Source organism: Heloderma suspectum, chromosome 4 (genome assembly GCF_057233095.1).
Source record: "Heloderma suspectum isolate Gila_16-S chromosome 4, 16-S_ref, whole genome shotgun sequence".
NCBI lineage: Eukaryota > Metazoa > Chordata > Lepidosauria > Squamata > Helodermatidae > Heloderma > Heloderma suspectum.
In genome coordinates this window covers 64,967,396-64,993,707 of record NC_139461.1, presented here as the reverse complement: position 1 = coordinate 64,993,707, position 26,312 = coordinate 64,967,396, and the positions used below count along the sequence as shown (strand labels likewise).

The following is a 26,312-nucleotide window of genomic DNA, read 5'->3' as shown; positions in this document are numbered from 1 at the left end:
GCCCTCCTGATGAAGTTCTACATGCTGTGGCCAAACGCATTCTTCCATCCTTTGTGAGGTGCAACCCATCCCTTGCCAACAGCCCATCTTCCAGGAAGTATAGCCTGTGGTCCCAGAATCCAAATCTCTCACGTCGGCACCACCTTCGTAGCCAGTCATTCACCCAGAGTATTTTTCGTTCCCTTTCTATCCCTTTTTACTGGAAGTATGGATAAGGAAACTATCTGGGCCCCAAAGTTCTTGAGTTTCCTTCCCAAAGCTTCAAAGTCTGAACCTTGAGAGGGTTCCACTATTAAAGGTGTCCTAGAAATCATTATATATATATATAAAAAAATACATTCTATCAGATACAAGGGTGTGCCCAAGCCAAATAACTCTGGCAAAAGCACACATGATTTGGCCTAAGATCTGGGTTGGCTCAGATGCTTTTGCTCTAACCTTTGCTCTCTAAATCTCTCAGTCCCAAATACATTTACTTGGAAGTAAATGCCACCGATTTCAGCATTATGTGCTCCCAAGAAAGCATTATTAAGCAGGCAGGAAAAGGACCATTAGCCCCTGTGGTAGCAGAGAAAGGATATGCAATACACGAGCTGTATTTTGAGAACAGGGACTCGCCTGGCCCCCAAATCAAGAATACATTTGTATAGTTTCCCATAAAAACCTTGCCCATAGTCTTATGCACTTTTCAGTTTGAGAGACTTGAGGTTGTTCAATCCTAGGAACAGCTTTGGGGAGCAGATCCTATTGACCTAGTCAGGTTTACTTGGAAGAATCAGGCTACACTTCTCCTGAAGTCAATGAGACAGATTTAAAGATACATAACTTCAGCTTTAAAATATGGGGCACAATCCAGCTGAATTATCCCTTTCTCCCAGTCACATTTTAGACTAGTTTTTCCTAAATATCCCGTTCCTACCTCTTCTACCTCTTTGTCGCCAGAAAGTGAACTGTACTTTTCCGGCTGATGTGTGACGCAAAGGAAATCTTGAGCATACTGAACATGATTTCAGAGTTGCAGGTGCTGGAAGTGTGGTCTCACTTTAATATTAATGTTTCAAGTCAGCCTTTTCTGACTTGGTGCCCTTCAGCTGTGTTAGACTACAACTCCCATAATCCTCAGCCAGCACAGCACAGATGGGGTGATGGGAGTTGTAGTCTAAAAAGGTGAAGGGCACAAGTTAGGGAAGGCTGTTCTAAGTACAACAGGTTAAAATGGAAATTTTCATTTTCCATATTGTTCGTTTCTAATAACAAAAGTATTTCCATATTTGTAAGTTTCTGATACAATAGTGTTTCATTTAAGAATTATTTTGTCCTGCCTTTGTATTACAATTACCCTGCAGGTAGCTCACAAGTCAGTACATATGAACATAAGAAGTACCATGTTGAAACAGGCCAAAGGCCACTCTAATCCAGCATTCTATTCATACAGCGGCCAACCAGATTGATTGATTGATTGATTGATATTTGTCTCTCGCTCTATATCAGTGAGATCTCAGAGCAGCATACAGATAAAATACGTTGAAACAGTATAAAACAATAAACAATTTAAACCACTAAAAGCATATTTAACCATTAAACAACCAACTGAAACATCTAAAACAATACAACAGTTAAAAGAGTGTGCAACTTTAGGGAGCTCAAAGGCTTAGGTAAGAAGCCATGTTTTAACTTGGCGCTGAAATGAAACCAATGTCTGCGCCAATCGGGCCTATAAGGGGAGGGCATTCCACAATGGGGGTGCCACAGCAGAGCATTTGCATCAGTTCTAGCCATGGCTAGTTTTTAAAGCAGGGTTTTGGAAACCAGCTTTCTTGCCCTGCAAATACCATGTAACTTTAAAAGCTTGGCTGTGTATATTTGCACACTCTTGCCAGTACTGTTCTAACTACAGGAAACAGGAGATGGTGGTGTTAGTTAACACATTACTACCAGTTAGTCATGTTAACAAAATTTAGCATTTAAATTTAATGCCAAGTTAGAAAAGGCTGACTTGAAACAAGTAGAACATCAGCACAACAGCACCCTCCCGCCCATGTTCCTCAGCAACTGGTGTACATAGACACACTGCCTCTGATACTGGAGGTAATACAGCCACTGATAGCCTTACCCTCCATGAATTTGTCTAATCCCCTTTTAAAGCCAACCAAGTTCGTGGCCATCGCTATATCTCGTGGTAGTAAAATCCACATTTTAACTATGCACTGTATGGAGAAGTACTTCCTTTTATCTGTCCTGAATCTCCCAGCAATCAGCTTCATTCTGGATTCCAGTATTACGGAAGAGGGAGAAAACCTCTCTACTTTTCCACACCATGCATAATATTGTATACTTCTATCATGTCTCCTTGTACTTCCCTTTTTTCCAAGTTAAACAGTACCAGATGCTGTAACCTTTCCTCATAGAGGAGTTGCTCCAGCCTCTGAATAATTTTGGTTGCTCTTTTCTGAACCTTTCTCCACTTTATAATATGGTTTTCAGGTGTGGTGACTAGAACTGTACACAGTACTCCAAGTGTTGTTGTACCACAGATTTGCATAAGGGCAGTATGATACTGGCAGTTTTAATTTCAATTCCTTTTATAATTACGCCCAACATCAGATCTGCCTTTCTCACAACTGCTGCACACTGGGTTGACATGGGTAGAGCAATCCACTACAACCCCAAGATCTCTTTCTCAGTTTGTCACCCTCAACTTGAATCCCATCACTGTATACAAGAAGTTGGGATTTTTTCCACCAATGTGCATCACTTTACAGTTGCTTACACTGAGCATTAAAATGGCAAATGCAGTTCATTTACCCACTTTAGAGAGGTCCTTTTAGAGCTCTTTGCAATCCCTTTTTAACCACTCTAAATAATTTGGTGTCATAAGCAAAACTGGCTGCCCCACTGTTCACTCAAAATTCCAGATAATTTATGAACAAGTTAAAAAACACCAGTACCAATACTGATCCGTGTGGGTCCCTTCTGTTTATATCCCCCCACTGTGAGAACTGACCATTTATTATTACTGTCTGCTTTCTGTTCTGTTCCAGTTACCGGTCCATAAGAGGACCTCTACTTTTATTCCATGACTGCTAAGTTTGGTCAGGAGTCTTTCATGCGGGACTTTGTCAAATGTCTTTTGGAAGTTCACGTAAACATTCACAGCAGATCACCCCTCTCCACATGTTTTTTGACACTCTCAAAGAACTCTAAAAGCTTAGTGAGACAGCACATACCTTTGTGGAAGCCATGTTGATTCTTTTTCAACAGGCTTGTCCTTCTAGATGCTTATTAATTGTATAATTAATGCTATTTTCCACCAATTTACCCAGAACAGATGTTAAGCTAAGTGGTCTATAATTACCTTAATTCCCCCAACCTCAAGATATATTTTTAAAAATTAGTGTTACATTTGCTACTCCCCAGCACTTGTTGTTCAGTTGTTCAGTTGTGACCAACTCTTCGTGACCCCATGGACCATAGTACGCCAGGCCTTCCTGTCCTGCGCTCTCTCCCGGAGCGTGCTCAAGTTCATATTCATTGTATTGGTGATGCTATCTAGCCATCTCATCCTCTGCCGTCCCCTTCTCCTTTTGCCTTCAGTCTTTCCCAGCATCAGGGTCTTTTCCAGAGAGTTTTCTCTTCGCATTGGGTGGCCAAAATATTTGAGCTTCAACTTCAGTATCTGTCCTTCCAATGAGCACTCAGGGTTGATTTCCTTTAGGATGGACTGATTTGTCCTCCTTGCAGTCCAGGGGACTCATAAGAGTCTTCTCCAGCACCACTGGAGAAGACTCTTACTTGACTCCCCAGCACAGGGAGAGGCTAATCTTAGGGACATGTTACATATTTTTGTTAGAAGTTCACATTTGATTTTTTTTTAAAAAAAAAACCTCTAGGACGGATGCCATCTGGACCCAGTGACTTGTTTGCTTTAAATTTTTCAGTAAGATCTGGGGCATGCTGGGAGCTGTAAGCCTTTTTTTCTGTCTAAACATGTATAGGATTGTACCTTAAAAGGTGATCAGGAAGCAGCATGGCCAATGTCTAGGGAGGGCGCCCCACAAGCAAGGGTATCTGAAGATGATCTTAACTGACAGACAGTTTTATATGTGATCAAGCAGATATCCTAGGACCAGACTGTTCATAAAGTTTTGTAAGTGAAAGCTAGGACTTTGAAGAGCTAACTAGTTGTGAATCTCCTCTCTGAATCACCCCCCCCCCCATAGTATTCAAGCTGCTCAGTCTTCCTCTCTGCTCCTACTTACATAAAAATGGTAATGTTAATTGCATTCACACCTTTAGCATCATGTGTAATTTAGCCTGAGTTGTTCCTGGAAACAGACAGGGACCTAGTACAAAGCACAGAAGAATTATGTTCCCCACGGTAAATCCCAATTAATAATCTAGCTGCCATATTCTGGACTAGCTGAAGTTTCCAAACAGCTTTCAAAGGCGGCCCAACATATAATTTACCACAGCATGCATAACTGTGGAAATTATTTAATGAAAGGGAACTCATTGATACTGGAACACAGAGAAGTTAATTTTGTAGATTTATCATCAGCAATGCTGAGCTACTTACATGGCACTGTATCCACTTTTAGTCTAACTGAAGTTCCATTCATTTGAATGGGCCTCATCTAAATAGGGCTAACATTGGATACAACCCATGGTACTTTCATACTTGGTGTAAAATATCTCTGTGTCCCAGGAGTGCTATGCTTTACCAGGACACATCTCACTGAATGTAGTGGGACTTACTACTGAGTAACAGTGCTTATGACTCATTGTTAGCCTGATCTCATTGTTCCTTCACTGTTGTGCAGAACACTGAACATCTGTTTTGTTTATTATTGTGCAAAGCATGCAAAACATTGAGAGAAAGTGACTGCTAGAGACATAACTCACATGATATATCTTCCGTCTAATTACAGTGTGTTTCCTCTTTAAGACAAACTATCATTTGATGGGCTGTTTTCTCAACTTAAAAAACCTGCTATACAACTAGAAGAGTCTACAAAAACAGTTTTCCTTATCCTTCTGTCAAATCTCAGTGTCACAGTTACATCATCTAAATAAATGTTTGGTCAAGAAAGGGCATGGCACCATCAAAGTTAAACACTTTTACAGCATAATCCTCTATGCATGTGTACTTACAAAAAGTCTGGGGTGGGTTTCCTCCCTGTATTGCAGTCCTGATTCCATCTATTTAGGGTGCGTTCCTATGCATGTTTAGATAGAAAAAAGTTTTACAACTCCCAGCATCCCCCAGCCAACATGGTTGCCTGGGACACGCTGCAAGTTGTAGGGCTTTTTTTTCTGTCTAAACATACATTGGATTGCACCCTTAGGCAATCAAGACTTAAGCATATGTTGAAATCAGTGAAACTTAAAAAATGCTTTTCTTTAACTAGATTCCAGACACAGTAATTGATAGCTTAGTTCAGTCCCAGTTTTTATCAAATATAGCCTACTTTGCACAAAAATATGCTGCCTCTCCAGAATGAACCAGGGTAGATAAGCTAGCATGTATTTATTTACCACATTTCTATGCTGCCCAATTAGCCAGAGCTCTCTGGCCGGTTCACAAAATTAGTACATTTAACAGCAGCAATTTCTGAAGGGTGGATCTGTACGTGCCCAGAGCCACTGGCAAACAAAATCCCAAATTTCTAGAATCATAATGGCATTACTGTTCACCACTGTCCAGACCGGTTGGACAAGAAGCTCAACAGGCCGCTGGCCATGTTTTTCAAGAATCAGTCCCGCTGATTTCAATGAGTTATGCTTCCCTCCAAGTGCCTTTACATCGTCAACAGCCCAGCCCTTCTAAAAAGGGAGCGGCGTTCATTAGTTGCTGTGGTTCAGTCGTGCCCGACTCTTCGTGACCCCATGGACCATAGCACGCCAGGCCTTCCTGTCCTCCGCTCTCTCCCGGAGCGCGCTCAACCGGTTTCGTTTGGCGCTTCACAAACCACTGCAGCCAGAATACCTCTTCGGACGGGAGGAAGCGCTGCCGTGCACAGGTTTCGCTGCCTGGCGGGAGCGAGGGCTTAAGCGGCTCGTGGACCGCGGTCTCTACGTTACCGCTTAGCAAAGCAGCAGAAACGCGCTCCCAGCCGCCTCTCTGCGGAGCCTGGAGGGGCGGAGAGGCTCCCCAAAGAGGAGACTGACGCCACCGCGGCGGAGTCGGCGGCGCCCGCCGCGCGAACGCGAGAAACCCCCGGCCGCCCTCCCAGCCGGCTAACTGCCGCGCGCGCACGGAGTCACGGCGCCCTTCTTCTCCCCCTGGGGAAGCCGCGGGAGCTGAAAACATTACCTCGACTCGTCGACACAAACCAAGCGCGGCGCTGGAACTTAGCCCGACGCACGGAGACAGGCAGGGCGGCGGAGGCAGCGCAGGCGCTCTATAAACCCGTTCGGGACAGGGTCCGTCCGCCGCTGTCTCCTCCCTCTCTGGCTCGCTGTGTGAGAGCGCCAAGGCCGTGCCGAGAAGGGGGAGGAAGCGAAAGGGAGCCGCCTCCTCTCTGAGGCGCGGAGAGACCGTTTGGCCGGGGTGCTGGGGCAACTTGTGGCCTGGCGCTGAGGCCCCCACCTTTCCAGCCCGAGTCAACCCAACTCCTCCCCAAGTCCAAACGGACGGAGGCGAAGGGCCTGCTCCCTTCCTGGGCGGCCTTGCGAGGACGACTGGACGCCTGGGTATCTGCTACCCCGAGTGAAGAAGCGCAAACTGGCACCTCCCCCTCCTCTGGGTAGCGCAGCGGAGAGGATTGGGCCTGCTGGGCTGAGTGTCCCAGGGAGGCTACTATAGTTGGGCAAAGGCAGATGTTCATGCATGGAATAGCTGGTCGTCTCAGCTGCGCATTCCCCCCCAGGTGGCCGGAAGGCTGCCCTGCCCTCCTTGGAAGTAGTGGTCCAGCTAAGCTTGGAGCTAAAGCCAAGAACCTCACAGTCCAGGGTCCCCCCAAATTAGGGATGTCAGAGCATTCCACCACGGATCTCAGTGAGGCCGAATGCCAGTGCATTCGCCCCCCCCGAAATCCATGGCGGAACGAAGCCCCCCGCCCCACCACCCCGCGAAAGGCACGCAAAATGGAGCACTTACCCGGTGCCGTTCGAGCTGCTTTGCGAATGGCGGCCGTGTCTGTGGCCGCCATTCGCTTCCCCATTTTTGCCGTGATAGGCTATGTAAATACTTAGGTAGCTTATCATGGCTAACGCAGGGACGCCATTTGCGTCCCTGCGGAGGCCGTGATAAGACTACGTAAATATGTACGCAGCCTATCACGGCAAAAAAACAGGAATGCAAAAGGAGGCTGCCGTAGCCGCCATTTGCGTCCGCAGGCTCCGCACGCCTGTGAATGCACCCGGCCGGCGGCTCCGTGGAATTGCCACGGAGCGGAGCTGGCCGGGTTAGGATTTCAGGGGGAGGTGCAGAGCGCCTCCCCCCAACCGTGAATCACCCTGTTCGAAAAGGTAAGTGACTTTCGCACATCCCGACCCCAAATAACTAACCAGTGTGCAGCAGTTGATGAGGGCAGTACGGCAGCAGAAGCAAACCCCTATTTTATTTTTGTAGTTACGCTGGGACTGTTGCAGAATTTTGCCCTTTTGCCTGGTTCAGCTAGACAACAGATACAGACTTTTGTTTGAGCAGATGTTTATTACAGAACACCAAGGTGTGGTGCAGTCAGGCGTGACCAATGTGGCCCCTCAGAACTGGACTCAGAACGATAGGCGACTTGACAAACAAGTAAACAAGGCACGTGACGTAGGCTTTGGTCAGTATTTGGTGCAGTGCTGAGTCAAGGGGCTACAACCTTCCTTCAGAGGAAGTTTTCCAGTTTCCAGACTTGAGGACCCTGCTAGGCATTGTGACTCACGTGCAGAAAGTTAATCAGCCACCATCCGCTAATATTAATTCAATCACTGCCTCTAGCATTAATCCAATAACTCTCAGCACCTCAGCAACACATTCCTATGGTAACAATGCAAGTGGTATTTTTCCACTTTAGTATGATGGTTTAAGTGTGTTTATAATGCACTTAATCAGGCTTGGCAAACATTTGTTCTAGCATATCAGGAATGTTGAAGTAGTAGTAACACGTGGAATGGCAGTGGGGGATGGGGACACGGCACAGAAATGTTAGTTGTGTGCTTCACAACTGAAGTGATATACATGGCTATTTAAAGGGAGCCACCATAAGACCACCCCTTAATGAATTGCTGCCTTGTTGTGGCGAAGGGGCTTGCATAACTCAGTGAAGCCATAAGCTATGCCGTGCAGGGCCACCCAAGACGGACAGTTCATGGCAGAGAGTTCTGACAAAATGTGGTCCACTGCAGAAGGAAATGGCAACCTACTCCAGTATTCTTGCCAAGAAAAGGCTAAAAGAGATGATGCCGGAAGATGAGCCCCTCAGGTCGGAAGGTGTCCAATATACTACTGGGGAAGAGCAGAGGGAATTTCCAAGTAGCGCCAGAAAGAGTGAAGCGGCTGGGCCAAAGCCGAAAGGACACTCAGCTGTGGATATGTCTGGTGGTGAAAAGACAGTCTGATGCTGAAAAGAACAATATTGTTTAGGAACCTGGAATGTAAGATCAATGAATCAAGGTAAGCTGGAGATGGTCAAACATGAGATGGCAAGATGGAACATCGACATCTTGGGAATCAGCGAACTAAAATGGACAAGCATGGGCGAATTTAATTCAGGTGACCATTATATCTACTACTGTGGGCAAGAATCCCTTAGAAGAAATGGAGTAGCACACATAGTCAACAAAAGGGTGGGAAAAGCAGTACTGGGGTACAATCTCAAAAACGATAGAATGATCCAAGGCAAACCATTCAACGTCACAGTAATTCAAGTCTATGCCTCAACCACTGAGGCCGAAGATGCAGAGGTTGATCAGTTCTATGAAGACCTACAACACCTTCTAGAACTAACACCAAAAAAAGATGTCCTCTTTATCATAGAGGATTGGAATGCTAAAGTAGGAAGTCAAGAAATCACTGGGATAACAGGCAAGCATGGCCTTGGTGCACAAAATGAAGCAGGACAAAGGATAATAGAGTTTTGCTGAGAGAATACACTGATCATAGCAAACACTGTTTTCCAAAAGCACAAGAGGTGACTCTACACATGGTCATCACAAGATGGTCAATATCGAAATCAGATTGATTATGTCCTTTGCAGCCAAAGATGGAGAAGCTCTATACAGTCAGTAAAAACAAGATCTGGAGCTGACTGTGGTTCAGATCATGAGCTGCTTCTTGCAAAATTTCGGCTAAAATTGAAGAACGTAGGGAAAACCACTAAACCATTCAGGTATGACCTCAATCATATCCCTTATGAATATACAGTGGAGGTGAGGAATAGATTTAAGGGATTAGACGTGATAGACAGAGTGCCTGAGGAACTATGGACGGAGGTCCGTAACATTGTTCAGGAGGCAACAACTAAATCCATCCCAAAGAAAAAGACATGCAAGAAAGCCAAGTGGCTGTCTGACGAGGCTTTACAAGTAGCTGAGGAAAGAAGGGAAGCGAAAAGCAAGGGAGAAAGGGGAAGATATATCCAACTGAATTCAGAGTTCCAGAGAATAGCAAGGAGAGACAAGAAGGCCTTCTTAAATGAACAATGCAAAGAAATCGATGAAAACAATAGAATGGGCAAGACTAGAGATCTCTTCAAGAAAATCGGAGATTTCAAGGGAACGTTTTGTTCAAAGAGGGGCTTGATAAAGGACAAAGAAGGCAGGGACCTAACAGAAGCAGATGAGATTAAGAAGAGGTGGCAAGAACACACAGAAGAACTATACAGGAAAGATCTGAATGTCCCTGATAGCCATGATAGTGTGGTCACTGAACTTGAGCCAGACATCCTAGAGAGTGAAGCCAAGTGGGCCTTAGGAAGCATTCCTAACAACAAAGCTAGCGGAGATGTCAGTATTCCAGCTGAGCTATTTAAGATCCTAAAAGATGATGTTATTAAAGTGCTGCACTCAATATGCCAACAAATTTGGAACACTCAACAGTGGCCACAAGACTGGAAAAGGTCAGTTTACATTCCAATTCCAAAGAAGGGCAATGACAAAGAGTGTACAAACTACCGCACAATTGCGCTCATTTCACATGCTAGCAAGGTTATGCTCAAAATCCTACAAGCTAGGCTTCAGCAGTATGTGAACCGAGAACTATGGGAAGTACAAGCTGGGTTTCAAAGAGGCAGAGGAACTAGTGATCAAATCGCCAACAATCACTGGATTATGGAGAAAGCAAGAGAATTCCAGAAAAACGTCTATTTCTGCTTCATTGACTACACTAAAGCCTTTGATTGTGTGGATCACAACAAACTGTTGCAAATTCTTAAAGAGATGGGAGTACCAGACCACCTTACCTGTCTCCTGAGAAACCTGTATAAGAAGCAACAGTAAGAACCAGACATGAAACAACTGATTGGTTCAAAATTGGGAAAGGAGTACAACAAGGCTGTATTATTATTATTATTATTTATTGTATATTGTCGCCCTGCTTATTTAATTTATATGCAGAGTACATCATGAGAAATTCCGGGTTGGATGAATCACAGGTCGGAATTAAGATTGCTGGGAGAATTATCAACAACCTCAGATACGTAGATGATACCACCCTAATGGTAGAAAGTGAAGAGGATCTAAAGAACCTCTTGTTGAGGGTGAAAGTGAAGAGTACAAAAGCTGGTTTGAAACTCAACATTTACAAAACTAAGATCATGGCATCTGGCCCCATCACTTCCTGGCATATAGAAGGGGAAGAAATGGAAGCAGTGACAGATTTTACTTTCTTGGGCTCCAAGATCACTGCAGACGGTGACTGTAGCCATGAAATTAAAAGATGCTTGCTCCTTGGGAGGAAAGCTATGGCAAACCTAGATAGCATAGTAAGAAGCAGAGACGTCAGCTTGCCGACAAAGATTCGTATAATCAAAGCTATGGTTTTCCCAGTAGCAATGTATGGCTGTGAGAGCTGGACTATAAGGAAGGCTGAGCGCTGAAGAATTGATGCCTTCAAACTGTGGTGCTGGAGAAGACTCTTACGAGTCCCCTGGATTGCAAGGAGGTCAAATCAGTCCATCCTAAAGGAAATCAACCCTGACTGCTGATTGGAAGGACAGATACTGAAGCTGAAGCTCCAATATTTTGGCCACCTAATACGAAGAGAAAACTCACTGGAAAAGTCCCTGATGCTGGGAAAGACTGAAGGCAAAAGGAGAAGGGGACGACAGAGGATGAGATGGCTAGATAGCATCACCGATGCAACGAATATGAATTTGAGCACACTCCGGGAGAGGTCTGGCGTGCTATGGTCCATGGGGTCACGAAGAGTCAGACACAACTTAATGACTAAAGAACAACAACAACAACAACCATAAGACCAATAAGTCCAGAGTCTAAAATTACCTAAAATTACACAGCTTGCAAGAAAAGAAAGGGAGGATAAAAGTATCATAAATAATAGCTTTCATGCAAGTGTATGTTTTGAATAGGCAGTACATCTGTTCTTCCATTTTAATTATATGGGCCTGTTCATACATGCAAGTCTTGTATATATGTAACCATGATAGCTACTAATGTGAGCTGAACAGGTTATGGATACAGGCAGCAACCATTTCCCCAATTGTGGCTGTTGCTTTCCCATTCATCGGGCATACTGTGGATATCTCTGTGTATTAATTGCCCAATTTACATTAACAATTCTCTATGTAGTTGTCTACCGGCATTCACAGATATATGAAAAAAAAAATGTATGATCTAGCCCCAAACATCTGGGAACTTCAGGGAAGATACTCTTAGCATTAACAATCCGAAGGCATTGTGCAGAAATTCCATCCTTTTATTTCCTTAAGGGATTTTCCACAGTAAGGAAAACAATGGAAGAAGTGGGAAAACATGGGTGGGCTATGAATAGAAGACAACGATGTTGTCTTCTATTCATAGCCCACCCATGTTCTGCGTGGGATGTTCTGCGTGGGATCGAGACCCAAGTATGTCGCGAAGACCCGTGGACTCGCCAGGTATGTTGTCTCCCGGGAGGACAGATTAGAGACATGACTGAAAGGTTGCCTGCATTCATAAAGCCCACTGACAGGTATCCCTTTCTTCTCATCCATGTGGGAACAAATGATACCGCCAAGCGGAGCTACGAAGAGATCACGTCAGACTTTGAAGCTTTGGGAAGGAAACTCAAGAACTTTGGGGCCCAGATAGTTTTCTCATCCATCCTTCCAGTAGTTAGAAGAGGGATAGAAAGGGAACGAAAAATACTCCGGGTGAATGACTGGCTACGAAGGTGGTGCTGATGAGAGAGATTTGGATTCTGGGACCACGGGCTATACTTCCTGGAAGATGGGCTGTTGGCTAGGGATGGGTTGCACCTCACAAAGGCTGGGAAGAATGTGTTTGGCCACAGCATGAAGAACTTCATCAGGAGGGCTTTAAACTGAATCCTACGGGGAAGGGAGATGTAATGTTGGGGGTAACAATGGACGTAGGCGCATGCACTGCAGTGGAGAGAACAGCGCTGATAGCGCCCAATAATAGTCTTCAGACACATGTAGGAAGAAAGCCAGACTATGAAGCACATGGTCTTCGATGTCTATATACTAATGCCCAGAGTATGGGAAACAAACAGAACGAACTTGAACTCTTAATACAGGAGGGAAATTATGACTTGATAGGTATAACTGAGACTTGGTGGGATGACTCTCATGACTGGAATACAGCAGTTGAAGGATATAACTTGTTCAAAAAGAACAGGAGGAACAGAAAGGGAGGCGGGGTTGCACTGTATGTGAAAAATACACATCTCTGCACAGAAATACAGGAGGAGGAGCTTGGTAGCCCCATCGAGAGCATCTGGGTTGAAATAAATGGAGCAAAGAATAAAAGGAACCTGGTGGTCGGAGTCTACTACCGGCCACCCAGTCAAGGAGAAGCCAAGGATGAAACTTTTGAAAAGCAAATAGCCAATGTTTTAAGGAAGCATGATGTAGTAGTAATGGGGGACTTCAATTTCCCCGATATTTGTTGGGAGACAAATTCTGCCAAACATGGCCCCTCCAGGAAATTCCTGACTTGTGTGGCGGATAACTTCCTCCTACAGAAAGTAGAGGAAGGAACTAGAGGATCGGCTATCCTTGACTTGATCCTAACCAACAGAGATGACTTAGTGGATAAAGTAGCAGTTACAGGAACTCTGGGGGAAAGCGACCATGTTGTACTTGAGTTCTTGGTTCTAAGGGAAGCAAAAGCCGAGTGTACTCAAACGCGTACCCTGGATTTTAGGAAAGCTGATTTTAATAAACTCAGAACAATGATCAGTAAGGTCCCATGGCAAGCGATGCTAGCGAGAAAAGGAGTCCAAGATGGGTGGGAACTTTTAAAAAAGGAAATTCTCAAGGCACAATCACAAACAATTCCAACAAGAAGAAAAGGTGGAAGACAACAGAAGAAGCCAATGTGGCTTCACAAAAAGCTTAGGGATGACCTGAAAACAAAAAAGGACACATATAGGAAGTGGAAAGAAGGCCAAGTAACAAAGGAAGAGTACAGGCAGGTAGCACAGAATTGCAGGGATGGCGTCAGGAAGGCTAAAGCGGAGAACGAGGTGAGGTTAGCGAGGGATGCTAAAAACAACAAAAAGGCTTTCTTCAGCTACGTGCATAGTAAAAGGCAGAGGAAAGAAATGGTTGTTCAGCTATTAAATAAGGATGGCAAAATGATAACAGATGACAAAGAAAAGGCAGAGGTGCTCAATTCCTACTTTGGCTCAGTCTTCTCCCAAAAGAGGGTCTATGACCCCCCTGGCAAAGGCGAAGTACAGGCTGAAGGGGCAGGATTGCAGCTTGAGATCGACAGGCATATGGTCAAGGAACACCTCATTACTTTGAATGAGTTCAAATCTCCAGGGCCAGATGAACTGCATCCTAGAGTAATAAAGGAACTGGCAGAAGAACTCTCAGAACCGCTGTCTATTCTCTTTGAGAAATCATGGAGGACCGGGGAAGTGCCAGATGACTGGAGGAGGGCTAACGTTGTCCCTATCTTCAAAAAGGGTAAAAAGGAGGAACCTGGGAACTACAGACCAGTCAGTCTGACATCAATCCCTGGGAAAATTCTGGAGCAGATCATAAAGCAATCCATCTGGAAGCACCTTGACAACAATGCTGTGATTACTCGAAGCCAACATGGATTTGTCAAAAACAAGTCCTGCCAGACAAATCTGATCTCATTTTTTGATCAAGTCACCTCCCTTGTAGACCGTGGGAATGCTGTAGACATCATATACCTCGACTTCAGCAAAGCTTTCGACAAAGTGCCCCATGATATCCTGATGAGCAAACTTGCTCGAAGTGGGCTAGATGAAACAACGATCATGTGGATCCACAGTTGGCTACAGAATCGGACTCAAAGAGTGCTTATCAATGGGACCTTCTCAAGCTGGGGAGAAGTAACGAGTGGGGTACCGCAGGGCTCAGTCCTGGGCCCAGTGCTCTTCAACATTTTTATTAATGACTTGGAGGAGGAGGTGCAGGGAATGCTGATCAAATTTGCAGATGACACAAAATTGGGAGGGATAGCTAATACTTTGGAAGACAGAAACAAAATTCAAAGTGATCTGGATAGACTGGAGTGCTGGGCAGAAAACAACAGAATGGCATTTAATAGGGACAAATGCCAAGTTCTGCACCTAGGAAAAAGAAACCAAATGCACAGTTACAAGATGGGAGATACGTGGCTCAACCACACTACGAGCGAGAAGGATCTTGGAATTGTCGTCGATCACAAGCTGAATATGAGCCAACAATGTGATGTGGCTGCAAAAAAGGCAAATGCTATTTTGGGCTGCATTAATAGAAGCATCGCTTCCAAATCCCGGGAAGTACTAGTTCCCCTCTACTCAGCACTGGTTAGGCCTTATCTGGAGTACTGTGTCCAGTTCTGGGCACCACACTTTAAGAAGGATGCAGACAAGCTGGAGAGGGTTCAAAGGAGGGCAACAAAGATGATCAGGGGACTGGAAACAAAGCCCTATGAAGAGAGACTGAAAGAACTGGGCATGTTTAGCCTTGAGAAGGGAAGACTGAGGGGAGATATGATAGCACTCTTCAAGTACTTGAAAGGTTGTCACAGAGAAGAAGGCCAGGATCTCTTCTTGATCATCCCAGAGTGCAGGACACGGAATAATGGGCTCAAGTTACAGGAAGCCAGATTCCGGCTGAACATCAGGAAAAACTTCCTGAGTGTCAGAGCAATACGGCAATGGAACCAATTACCTGGGGAGGTGGTGGGCTCTCCCACACTGGAGGCCTTTAAGACGAGGCTGGACAGCCATTTGTCAGGGATGCTCTGACTTGGATTCCTGCATTGAGCAGGGGGTTGGACTCGATGGCCTTGTAGGCCCCTTCCAACCCTACTATTCTATGATTCTATGATTCTATGTCTGGACTCCCTGTGAGAAACACAGGGAAAGCACCTTCCATTATTTGTAACTGATGAAGCAGGAATTGGCTATTTGCTACTGTTTTGAAATTAGTACATGAGGGCCCCTTCACACATGACCATAGCTATGCAGGAACCTCTATGCAACATTTGGAAACCATAACCACCGTATCATACTAAGGGCCCTAAAATAAGATGTAATTAATCAACCTGTATTATCTGCTGAAAGCCAGGTTTGTGTGAATGGGAATATATCCAATAATACATATTTCAAGGCTTGGCATGTGTGGTTTTAGAGGGGACAAGAGATAACTAACTGGTAGGTGAACATTAACAGTTTCTCTCATCAGGAGGGAGATATAGATAAGGTTAAAAAAACACCTGATAGCCAGCACTTATAAATTCCATGCTGGAGGCTTCTAGAACCATCCAGTCACTGCTCTGTTCTGGACTGGTAAGCTATATGCAGAACTGAAATTGACTCTCCGTGCATTGAGGGGATAGGCTATTTTGTATGTACACCATACTATGTTTTGTCCACAGTAGTGGGCATGATATAGCCATGTTGGCAGGCAAGAGACAATTCACCTGAGCACACCACCTTAAAAATATTTTTTGTTTGTTAATTTTAAGAAATCAGTTAAAATTGTACTACAACACCTTTTTATGTAGGCCAGGATGGGGAACCTTCAAGCCCCCTGGAGCAGATAAGGGGCGGGGTATAGGTAGAAGAGGTAATTGGCAAACATTGCCTGCCCTCTTCCACTCCCAGAACCATCTGGTTGCAGGTGAGACAGTTAAAAGCTGCTATAACCTGGACATGTTCTGGAGCAGCATAAAACCTTCCAAGCATGTTTATTTTTATCCAACAATTCAAATCAGCTAACTCTTCAACCTACTTCAGCATTTACAATCAACTATCAAGTTTTTAGAAAGTTTCCAAAAACAATAGCCAATGGGCTGCCCACATTATATGTTCAAAATTACCTCAAGAAGACCCATGGTGGATAAGACCAAAGGCCTACCTAGTCCAGCATTCTGTTCTTATAGTGGCCAGTCAGATGTCTATGAGAAACCCACAAGCAGGACATGAGCACAATAGTGCCTCCAGCTTATGTTCCTTAGCAACATGTATTGAGGAACATACTGCCTCTGAAACTGGCGGTAATATATAACCATCATGAATAATAGCCATTAAGGACGTAATCCTATCAAGATAGTCGGCTGCCGCCAGACTCGGAGACGGTCAACTATCCAATGCAGGTGGAGTATGGAGGGGATCCTCTCCTCCGCACTCCTCACGCCACCCTGCATTTGCTACTAGACAGCTGATTTTGGTTGTCTAGCTGGTAACTTCAGAGTGGGAGGGGGGAGGCCACACGGCGCATAGGAAGCATCATTACGACACTTGTGTGGTCTCTTCCCTCCTCACCCCCAGAAACACCCCCTTTTCACTCACTCCACACTACGTTTATGAGCATGGAGACAGGGAAGAACTGTGCTGCCTACGAGAGGGTGGGGAGCATGTTTTCTGGGAACCGTGTTTGGAGCCCTGGCTCTGAGCTCGGTTCCCAGAAACTGAATAATCCTGGATTGCTTTCTAAGAACCTTATCCTCCATGGAAATTGTCTAATTCCTTTCTACGGCCGTCCAAGTTGGCAGCCATCACTACATCAATATGTTGTCCAATAGCAGTGTTCTCTGGGCAGCATATACATTCTCACTGCATTCATCCCAGATTTCAGTTTACTCTGAATATGTTTTAATTGTTTCTCAAATAAAAACACTAGCACTGTTGTTAGTCTTAGTTGATGTAATCATTAATGAAACCTATGGTTAAAGGGATTGAACACCTCCCTCAATATCTACCTACACAGTGCTTTAGGTAGGTATTGCCCCTGAAAACACATTTGGCTGTCTGTCTTATTGTTGGTGTGTATGTTTAAAAGGTAGAAATACAGTTTTAATTGAACATGGATCAGGATGGTCAGTGAATTAATTGCCATGCAGAAAGGTGAATTTACAATTACATTTCAAATGTCCTGCATTTTTTGTGTCATCTCTGAATACATGCACTCTACCATGCATTCTTATTTGTTGTCAATATCACTTGTGTGCATTTCCCCCCTTCAAAAGAGCATGATATACATACAGGTTCAAGTATACTTTGTAATATGAGATATAAGTTAAATTGGCAAGGCTTTCCCCTTGTCAGTTTTGAGTCTGGAGAGGTGACAAGATTAACAAAAACAGTAATATGAAATTGACAACATTTTTTTCCTTGGGTGTGTCCATTTCTCATGAGATCAAAGGGAACATTTGACCACCCACTGCATTACCCATCAGACTCCCTGCCTGAGCTGATGGAGGTGGTCTCAGATTTGGTATTGAGGGCCCATAGGATAATGGTTCTGGGGCCTCTCAACTTCCATGCTGAGGCTGCTGTATCTGGGACAATTCAGGACTTCTTGGCTGCCATGACAACCGTGGGGCTGTCTTGCATGTCTTTGGCCCAACACATGTAAAAGGACACATGCTTGATCTGATTTTCTCGACTGGGCAGGAGAATGGTGATCTGAAAGTGGGAGAATTAACATCTGTCCCATTGTCATGGTCGGATCACTTCCTATTGAGATCTAGACTCTTGGCAGCCTTTCTCCTCTGCAAGGGTGGGGACCTATTAAAATGGTCTTCCCACAGAGGCTAATGGATTCCAATGGATTCCAGAGGATACTGGGGGATTTTCCTGCTGATATGGCTGGTGCGCCTGTTGAAGGCCATGCCACTCTGTGGAATGCAGAGATGACTTGGACAGGTAACACGATCATACCCAAGCACCCTCTCCCTCTGAGCAGAGCCTGGCCAGCTCCTTGGTAGACACCTGAGCTGAAGGAAGACCACTAGAACATGCCAAGTCTGACCAAACTGAGCTCATTATCGAGCCTACTCTGGTAGTGAGGGTGGCAAAGAGAGATTTCCACCACTATTGTATCTTCTCAGTGTTGTTCAGTTGAGCTTTTCCAAGTGGTTTGTGGGCTGTTACAATCTGGTCCAGGGAAAGAAATGGTGGAACCCTTGGTAGCACGCTGTGATGAGTTTTCATGGGACTTTGGAGATAAAGTCACTCAAATTCATCATGAACTGGAAACCACAATGAATGCATTTCCATTAGTAGAGGTGTCCAGAGCACCGTCCGGTCCATTTTTATTGGATGAGTTTCATTTATTGAGGCCCAAGGATGTGGACAAGGTGCTTGGTTAAGTCTTGTTGATCATCTGTGTGCTTGACCCTTGCCTGCCATGGCTTATTACACTGAATAAGGAGGGGATGTCTGGCTGGGTCCAGGAGGTTGTAAACTCCTCCTTGAGAGAGGGAATGGTGCTGGCCTCTCTAAAAGAGAAGATAATTAGGTGACTCCTGAAAAAGCCTAAACTGGACCTAGAAGACGTTAACAACTATAGGCCAGTACCTAACATCCCCTTCCTGGGCAAGGTGCTTGAGTGGGTGGTTGCAGAACAACTCCAGGCAGTCTTGAATGAAAATGATGATCAAGGTCCATTTCAATCAGGCTTCAGGCCTGGTTTTGGAATGGAAACTGCCTTGGCTGCCCTGTGGGATAACCTTTGCTGGGAGAGGGATGGGAGGAGTGTGACCCTGTTGATTCTGTTGGACCTCTCATTGGCTTTCGACACCATTGATCATGGTATCCTTCTGGATAGGTTGTCTGGGCTGGAAGTTGGAGGCACTGCACTGCAGTGGTTCCGCTTCTATTTGGATGGCTGATTCTAGAAGGTGGTGCTGCGGGATTAATGCTCTGTGCCTTGGCAGTTATGCTATGAGGTTCCGTAGGTCTCTATTCTATCCCCCGTGCTGTTTAATATTTACATGAAACTGCTGGGAGAGGTTATCCAGAGGAGTGGGCAGAGGTGTCATCAATATATGGATGGCAGCCAGCTCTGTCTCTCCTTGTCATCAAATCCAGGTGAGGCAGTGGCTGTTTTGAACCATTGCCTGCGCACAGTAATGGACTGGATGAGGGCCAATAAACTGAAACTCAATCCAGACAAGACGGAGGTACTGTTAGCAGCTGGGTCGTCTGCCCAGCTAGGTGATACCCAACCTGTTCTGGAGGGGGTTGCACTACCCCAAAGCATCAGGTTTGTAGTTTGGGGGTGCTCTTGGACCCAGAGCTGTCACTTGAGGCACAGGTGGACTCAGTGGCATGGAGCACCTTTTATCAGCTTAGACTGATATACCAACTGTGCCCTTATCTGGACAGAGGTAGCCTAGCTACACTTATCCATGCTCTGATAACTTCTTGTCTGGATTACTGCAATACGTTATATGTGGGCCTGCCTTCAAAAACGGTCCAGAAACTTCAGCTGGATCAAACAGGGCTGCAAGACTGTTAATGGGGACTGCCAATGTGATCCTATTATGCTAGTACTTTTCTGCTCTGGCTGCCTCCCTTTCTGGGCCAGATCCAAAGTGCTGGTAGTAACATTCAAAGCCCTAAATGGCTTGAGGCCAGGTTATCTGAAGGATCATCTCCTCCCATATGTACCTGCCTGGACCTTAAGATCATCTTCAGCAGCCCTTCTCCAGCAGCCTCTGCCAAAGGAAGTGAGGCAGGTGGCTACCAGGAGGAGGGCCTTTTCTGCTGTGGCACCCCAGTTGTGGAATGAGCTTCTCAGAGAGGCTCACCATGCACCTATATTGTGCTCTTTCTGGCACCAGGTGAAGACCTTGTTACTTTCCCAGGCATTTTAGGTTTTTTTTAGCTTTCTTGTTTTAAATCTATTATATTTTTAATCTTTGCATTGCTGCTAGGTTTTATTGTGGTTTGTCCTTTTATGTCATAGTTTTAAGCTTTTAAAAACTTATACTGTATTTTATAATACATTTTGTGGTTTTAATTGTTGTGAACTGCCCAGAGAGCTTCAGCTACTGGGCAGTATAGAAATGTAATAAATAAATGAACATCTGTTTTATACTGTGTTTCACTAACATGGGTGTGTCTGTATAGAGATGGTGAAAGAAATGGTGTAATGTATGAGCAAGCAATGCAGAAAGGGTAGATCATACACAGCTTCCTTGCCTCCCTTTCCATTTTCATTTCAGACTTTGAGATCTGGATTACTTCTTGTTATCTAAAAACATTCCCTTGGTGATTTAGCAATCAGTTGATAATTACTTTGATTAATCCACCTTTGAACTGATATATCTGCATATTGCCTTTGGCATACTCACTGTTTTTTCATTTTTGCATTCATTCAGATGCCTCTGACCATCACTGCATCGTCTTCCATTTTGTAAAATTACATTCAGGGCAGGAAAAGTGCAACATGTGAAAAGAGGTAATAAACGTTAATTGAAGTCAGGAAAGTTCACAAGTGATTATTAAAGTGTTTGAAATTGTTCATGTGCTTTTAGCACAGGAGGAGTTATTTGACCACCCAGCTCTTGATGTTTCTGATGGATTCATGTGCTGTCAATTCAAAAGGTTGAAAATGACAGGAAAAACTGTACATGTTTAAGCGGAGAATTGTGATTGGTGCTAAATGGAAGACAGGCACCTGAACAGTTGGACAGACCATGCTTCTCCCTCATGAAGTAGAGAGACACAGTGAGGAGAAAGGTGCTGAGGTTAACACCTGCTTGCAAGCCATATTCTCTGACCTGGTTATGTGCAAGAGTGAACTGTGGTCAAACTGTGGAGACAGAAAGTCATCCTCACATGCTCAGAGGCATTAAGTTCATTAGTGTATCACTTACCAAAGAAAATATGTTCTGGGAATGGATCCTGGGTTATGTAATACCTGTATCTGGGGGATGGGGTGTTAAGTTATTTTTATGGCAGTCCTCCTGTGTCTTTAACAACTAGAACACCTTGATATACACCCATTACTCCTCTGTTAAAAGAACTGCACTGGCTGCCTATTAGCTATCGAGCCAAGGTTTTGTTGCTGATATACAAAGCCCTAAATGACTCGGGACCAGAATACCTAGCTGACAGTCTTCCCTTATACACCCAGTTGACTTCTGAGATCTTCTGAGGAGGGCTCAATGGTCATTCTGTGGCCAGTGGAATGTCACCAGGTAGCAGTACATAAGCAGGCCTCCTCAATGGTGGCAACCACCCTTTGGAACCCTCTCTCACGTACGATTTCAGAGGCAGAAATAGTGGCAGGATTTAAACACTTCTTGAAACACACGTATTCAGGGCTCCTTCTCATGGAACTTTTATCCTGCGATTGAGATTGCTCCTTCACAGAAGTTTGCGGGCTCTTTACATGATGCCGTGACCCTCCAGGGCGTCTCCTGCACTAAACGCCCTTTGTTCCATTTTTAAATAGATCACAGATAATGAGCTATCAAATTACCCCGTTGTGTTCCACTTCAGTTTCCTCCATGAAAAAAGTTAAAGCAGCAAGAAGAGGAGCAAGATAATGAAAGATAATGGAAGACTCAGATATAGGGAGAAGGGGAAGGGGAGGGCAGGGGGGAAAGGAAGCATGTGTAAAGGGAGTCAGTTGTGATCCTGCATTTAAAACAGAAGCAGAAAGCCCCGTTTTAAATACAGGATTTTAGGATGGTGTAGAGATGCTCTCAGACAGGCTTTTCCTGACTTGTGAGGGACTGTTACCACACTGTTTATTGCTTTGATGATACAAGGTTTCAAATTCTTTTAAACTTTATTTATTTATTCTTTTTATATGGTTGTACTGTATTTTAACATAAATCGTTTAGGAATTTTAATATATTTAGTTACATTATTTATATATCGCTCCACATCAAAAGATTTTGGAGCAGTGAACAGCAAGGATAAAAGAACAGAACACCATGTTAAAACAATTAAAACGTTTAAAAAGAAACAAGTTCTGAGAAGACCAGATTTAATAAACCATGGCTGGTCACTCAAGGAAGACTTCTGGAAATCAAGTCTTCAGGAGGCACTGGAAGGAATACAACGTTGGCACCTGCCTGACCTCCAAAGGCAGGGAGTTCCACAGGAAGGAGGCCACCACACTGAAGGCTCTTTTCCTGGTGGACTCCAGCTGGGCCATGGGTCCATGTGGAACCATCAGGAACATGCCCTCTGATGACCTCAGTGACTGGGCAGGTTGGTAAGGAAGGAGGCGCTCTCTCAGGTATTGTGGTCCCAAGTTGTTTAGAGCTTTGTACCTTAAACCTGGCCCAGTAGTGAATAGGTAATAGAGTGATACAGAAGTATTATAAACTAGATAATAAACAAACTGTGGAATCCAGAAATTCAACATGTGAGGGGATGCTTTAGTTATTGTATCATTATGCTGAAAAAAGCATCATGGGCTGCACTTCATATTGTCATGGAGGGGTCCCATCTGTTCAAAGTGTTGGGGCCCTGATAGAAAAAGAGGTTTATAACTTTATTTATTTATTTATTTATTTAATGCATGCAGCTATCTTTCAAGAACCATCATCCCAGGGCAACTTACAATATAAAATGTACAATATCAATTTCATATAAAATCCATAAAATCACAATTCAATTTTAAACAACAAATTTAAAATAAGCCAGTTTCAATAAAATACCCTGAATAGGGGAATGCTCCTTATTCCCACTGCCATGATAGCTACCTACAGTGAGTAGGACTGAGCTGCAAGGTAAGCTTTAGTTAATACTAAAAAAAACCCTCCCCAATTAAGTTGGATAGTTTATTTAAAATTAGGCCAGACTTAATTGTGTCAGTTGAAAAGACATGGGATGGAATTAGGTCCATCTGGAAAGAAGTAGGATGACATCTTACTCCACTTCATGTAAGTGGACTTGCATAATAAGTTACACAATACATTGGTAGCAATGTTTGAATATATTACTCTAGAAAGAAAAACCTTGAAATATTTTCATTTTCTTTCTCGATTATCTTGCAAATCATTTTTTTCTGGATTGCCCTCCTTTTGAAGTGCAAGCTGAGGGGAAGTAGGCATTAAGAGTACCACTGTCAACCATTCCCACATAAATGCACAATTAGTTATTGGTGTTAAGTAAAATATTATGTATCTTATTTTAGCTGCTGCACATATGACATGACGCAAGTGACTGGCTCTGTGTTAACACCTATGAGGGAATAATCACAATGGCCACTGGGGCTGCTTTTCTGAATAGGTCTCATAGGTGCGATTTAAGATTATCTAACATTTTATAACAGAAAGCAATTTTAACAGGTGCAGGAAATGTTTCTTTATTAAAATGCTATTCAGTGAATTACAATACATTTCAAGCTGAAATAGCTTTTCTATCAGAAGATCATTACAGCGATTGAAGAAAATTCCATGCTCCAAATAGAACTCCGTTCTTTTCCTGAAGATAGGTATTGCAACTCAGATTTATGCCTCTGAAGCCACACAACATAAGGAATCCTCAAAGGGATTCAAAGGGAACCGTATTAGTTGGTTGTAGCAAAAATAACAAAGTGTCTCGAGGCATCTTAAATATTAATGACGTAATGCTATATAGCATAGCAGGGGAAGGTTTCAGGGGGTTGAGAAAGAAAAAAGTTTTTATTTTTCTCTCCCAACTCTGCAAACCCTGAACAGCATACAAGATTGTGTTCTAGGCTGGGTGGAATTCCTAAGGAAGAACATTCCAGTTAGGATATGGCCTTTGTTGTTGCAGGCCCTCACTTGTTATTACTCAGTTTAAGGAAAGTTAGAAAGAAGTGCAATTAAAAGCAAAGCAGAACAGACAGCATAGTTATCTTCTCATGGAACAGTAGCAAGCTCTATATAGTAATACGCTTAGTGACTGCTAGTTCTTAAATACAGATGTTTGAGACAGCTGCAGTGCATTCTGCTTTTTCAGCCTGAGGAAACAGCAGCCTCTACAGGCAGGCAAGTGGAAAAGATTAGCATTAAAAAAAATGTAAAGCTCTCTATCTAGCTGGTAGGAAAACAAAAGAAAGTCCTCCCAAATTAAGAACAACCACAACAACAATTCAAGTGGAAAGAAGCAGAAACGAAGAGTTGAAGCCATCATCCCACATATTTTAAAACCCCGTAGTTGTAATGGGAAAGAAAAAGGGAAGAATTCAAGCAATAAAGCATAGCAAAAGAGTTGGGCTAGCCTTCAGGAAGATAAGGAGCCAGATGGATGTCCCTTGAGTGGATTTTGGAACAGCATTGACATTGAAAGGAAATAGCATCCTTGGAGGTAGATTATAGGACAATGGTGGTGGTAGTTTGGGACCTGAATTTAAATGGCATTCCAGGCCTTTCCTTTGTTAGCTCAGTGATGCACCCCTTTTTACAAGGAAAAGGGATTTGATCACACTATAGAAAACTGATTTTTTTCCCCCCACCAGGAGATGATATTTTACAAACTAAATTGAGATTGATGCTAACTTATGTACATGTAAATTCTAAACACTCCCTAAAATGGTCTTACAGTGTAATCCTATGTAATCCTATGCATGTCTACTCAGATGTAAGGGAAGAGTATATAAGACTGCAGCCTTAGGGCACAATCCTTAGGGCGCCTTTGGTAATTGGAAGCCCCTGAACTTGGGAAGCATCCGATTATCCAATGCAAGGTGGGAAGAGTGGTGGAGGTTCTTGTCCCTGTTCTCTCACCCTGCAGATTTCACTAGATGGCCTTTTTAGCCTGTCTAGTGAGAATGGTTCAGAGGACGAGGGAAGGAGGCTGGAAGAGGCTCAGGATGACTTCCCTGGCCTCCTCCCTCCCCATCCACCAGAACGCCCTACTTTCTCCCTCTCCATGGTTGGGTTTCTAACCTTTGAGAGTCAGCTGGTGCGGTCCTTTCCACTCCAGGGGGTGGTGGAGGGGTCAGATCTGACTCCCTTTCCAATGTTGGAGCACCGTCTCTGACCTTGGAATGATTTTACGAGCAATCCTATGGTCCCTGGGATGCTCTCCCAGGGACCATAGGATTGCACTCTCTATGGTGTAACACTAACCCCATCGCACCACAAATATGTACACACTGCATGCATCTTTCATACAACCACAGAAACAAACAAAACTAATGCTAATAAGCACAAGACAAACACAATTGAAATGGCATGGAAACACCTTTTTTTCTTTTTCTTTTTTGTATGGACAGTATATTGATCTATGGCACAGTTGTGGGAGATAAGACTGCAATGAAATTGCGAGCGGAGAGGTGTAATAAAGAGATGGACGCAAGTGCTTGGATTGAAGTTAGGCCACATTTATTGAAATATTTGCAAAGGGGAAAACCTAGGTTGGGCACTGAACTGTGCCAGCTGCTAGCTGGCACTATAATGGGTGAAAACATACACAGCCTGAGGAGTGGCGTGACAGCATCGCCACCCCTCAGGACTACCCCTTATGGGGGAGGTAGACCTTCCCCTGTCACCGCCTCCTGGGCCGCAAAGCTCCTGGGTGAGTGAGGTGAGTCGGTCTCACAGGCAACCTTTATCCCCCTGCCAAGCCGCAAAACCTGTTCGGGAGGCCTCAGGCGTCACCATAACAGTGCCTCTGAAGGTTCACCATCCCTTAGCTCATTCCCCCTTGCCTGTCCTATCCACCCTCGGAAATGCTACCTGAACTTAACAAAAAATTAGATCTTTACCTAAAGGACTCACCCAACCCCATTAACAGTGCGAAGTAGGCGAAAAGACGCACAGCCCAGGCCAATCGGACCATCAGCCAAAAATTCTTACATGGCCCCCAAAAGGGCAACTGGTTAGAACCCACACTGCTTAAGGGAGGGCAGGAGAGAGCCACATGAGCGAGAGGCAGTTGGGAGGGGCGCAGAGAGTAAAAAGGCCTCTCCGACCCCTCCCAGTGGCACCATGGGGGTTCCACCAAT

The 26,312-nt window shown here is 44.3% G+C and overlaps 1 protein-coding gene across 1 annotated transcript in view; it reads right to left on the bottom strand.

Moving 5' to 3' along the window:
- LOC146346938 (epidermal retinol dehydrogenase 2-like) overlaps positions 1 to 6,375 on the bottom strand; it is a 50,156-nt gene extending 43,781 nt beyond the window's left edge. The window contains exon 1 of the mRNA XM_084849485.1: positions 6,314 to 6,375. The gene's annotated coding sequence lies outside the window, so the exon portion shown is untranslated. The remainder of the gene's footprint in view (positions 1 to 6,313) is intronic.
- Between the last annotated feature and the right edge of the window lie 19,937 nt (positions 6,376 to 26,312).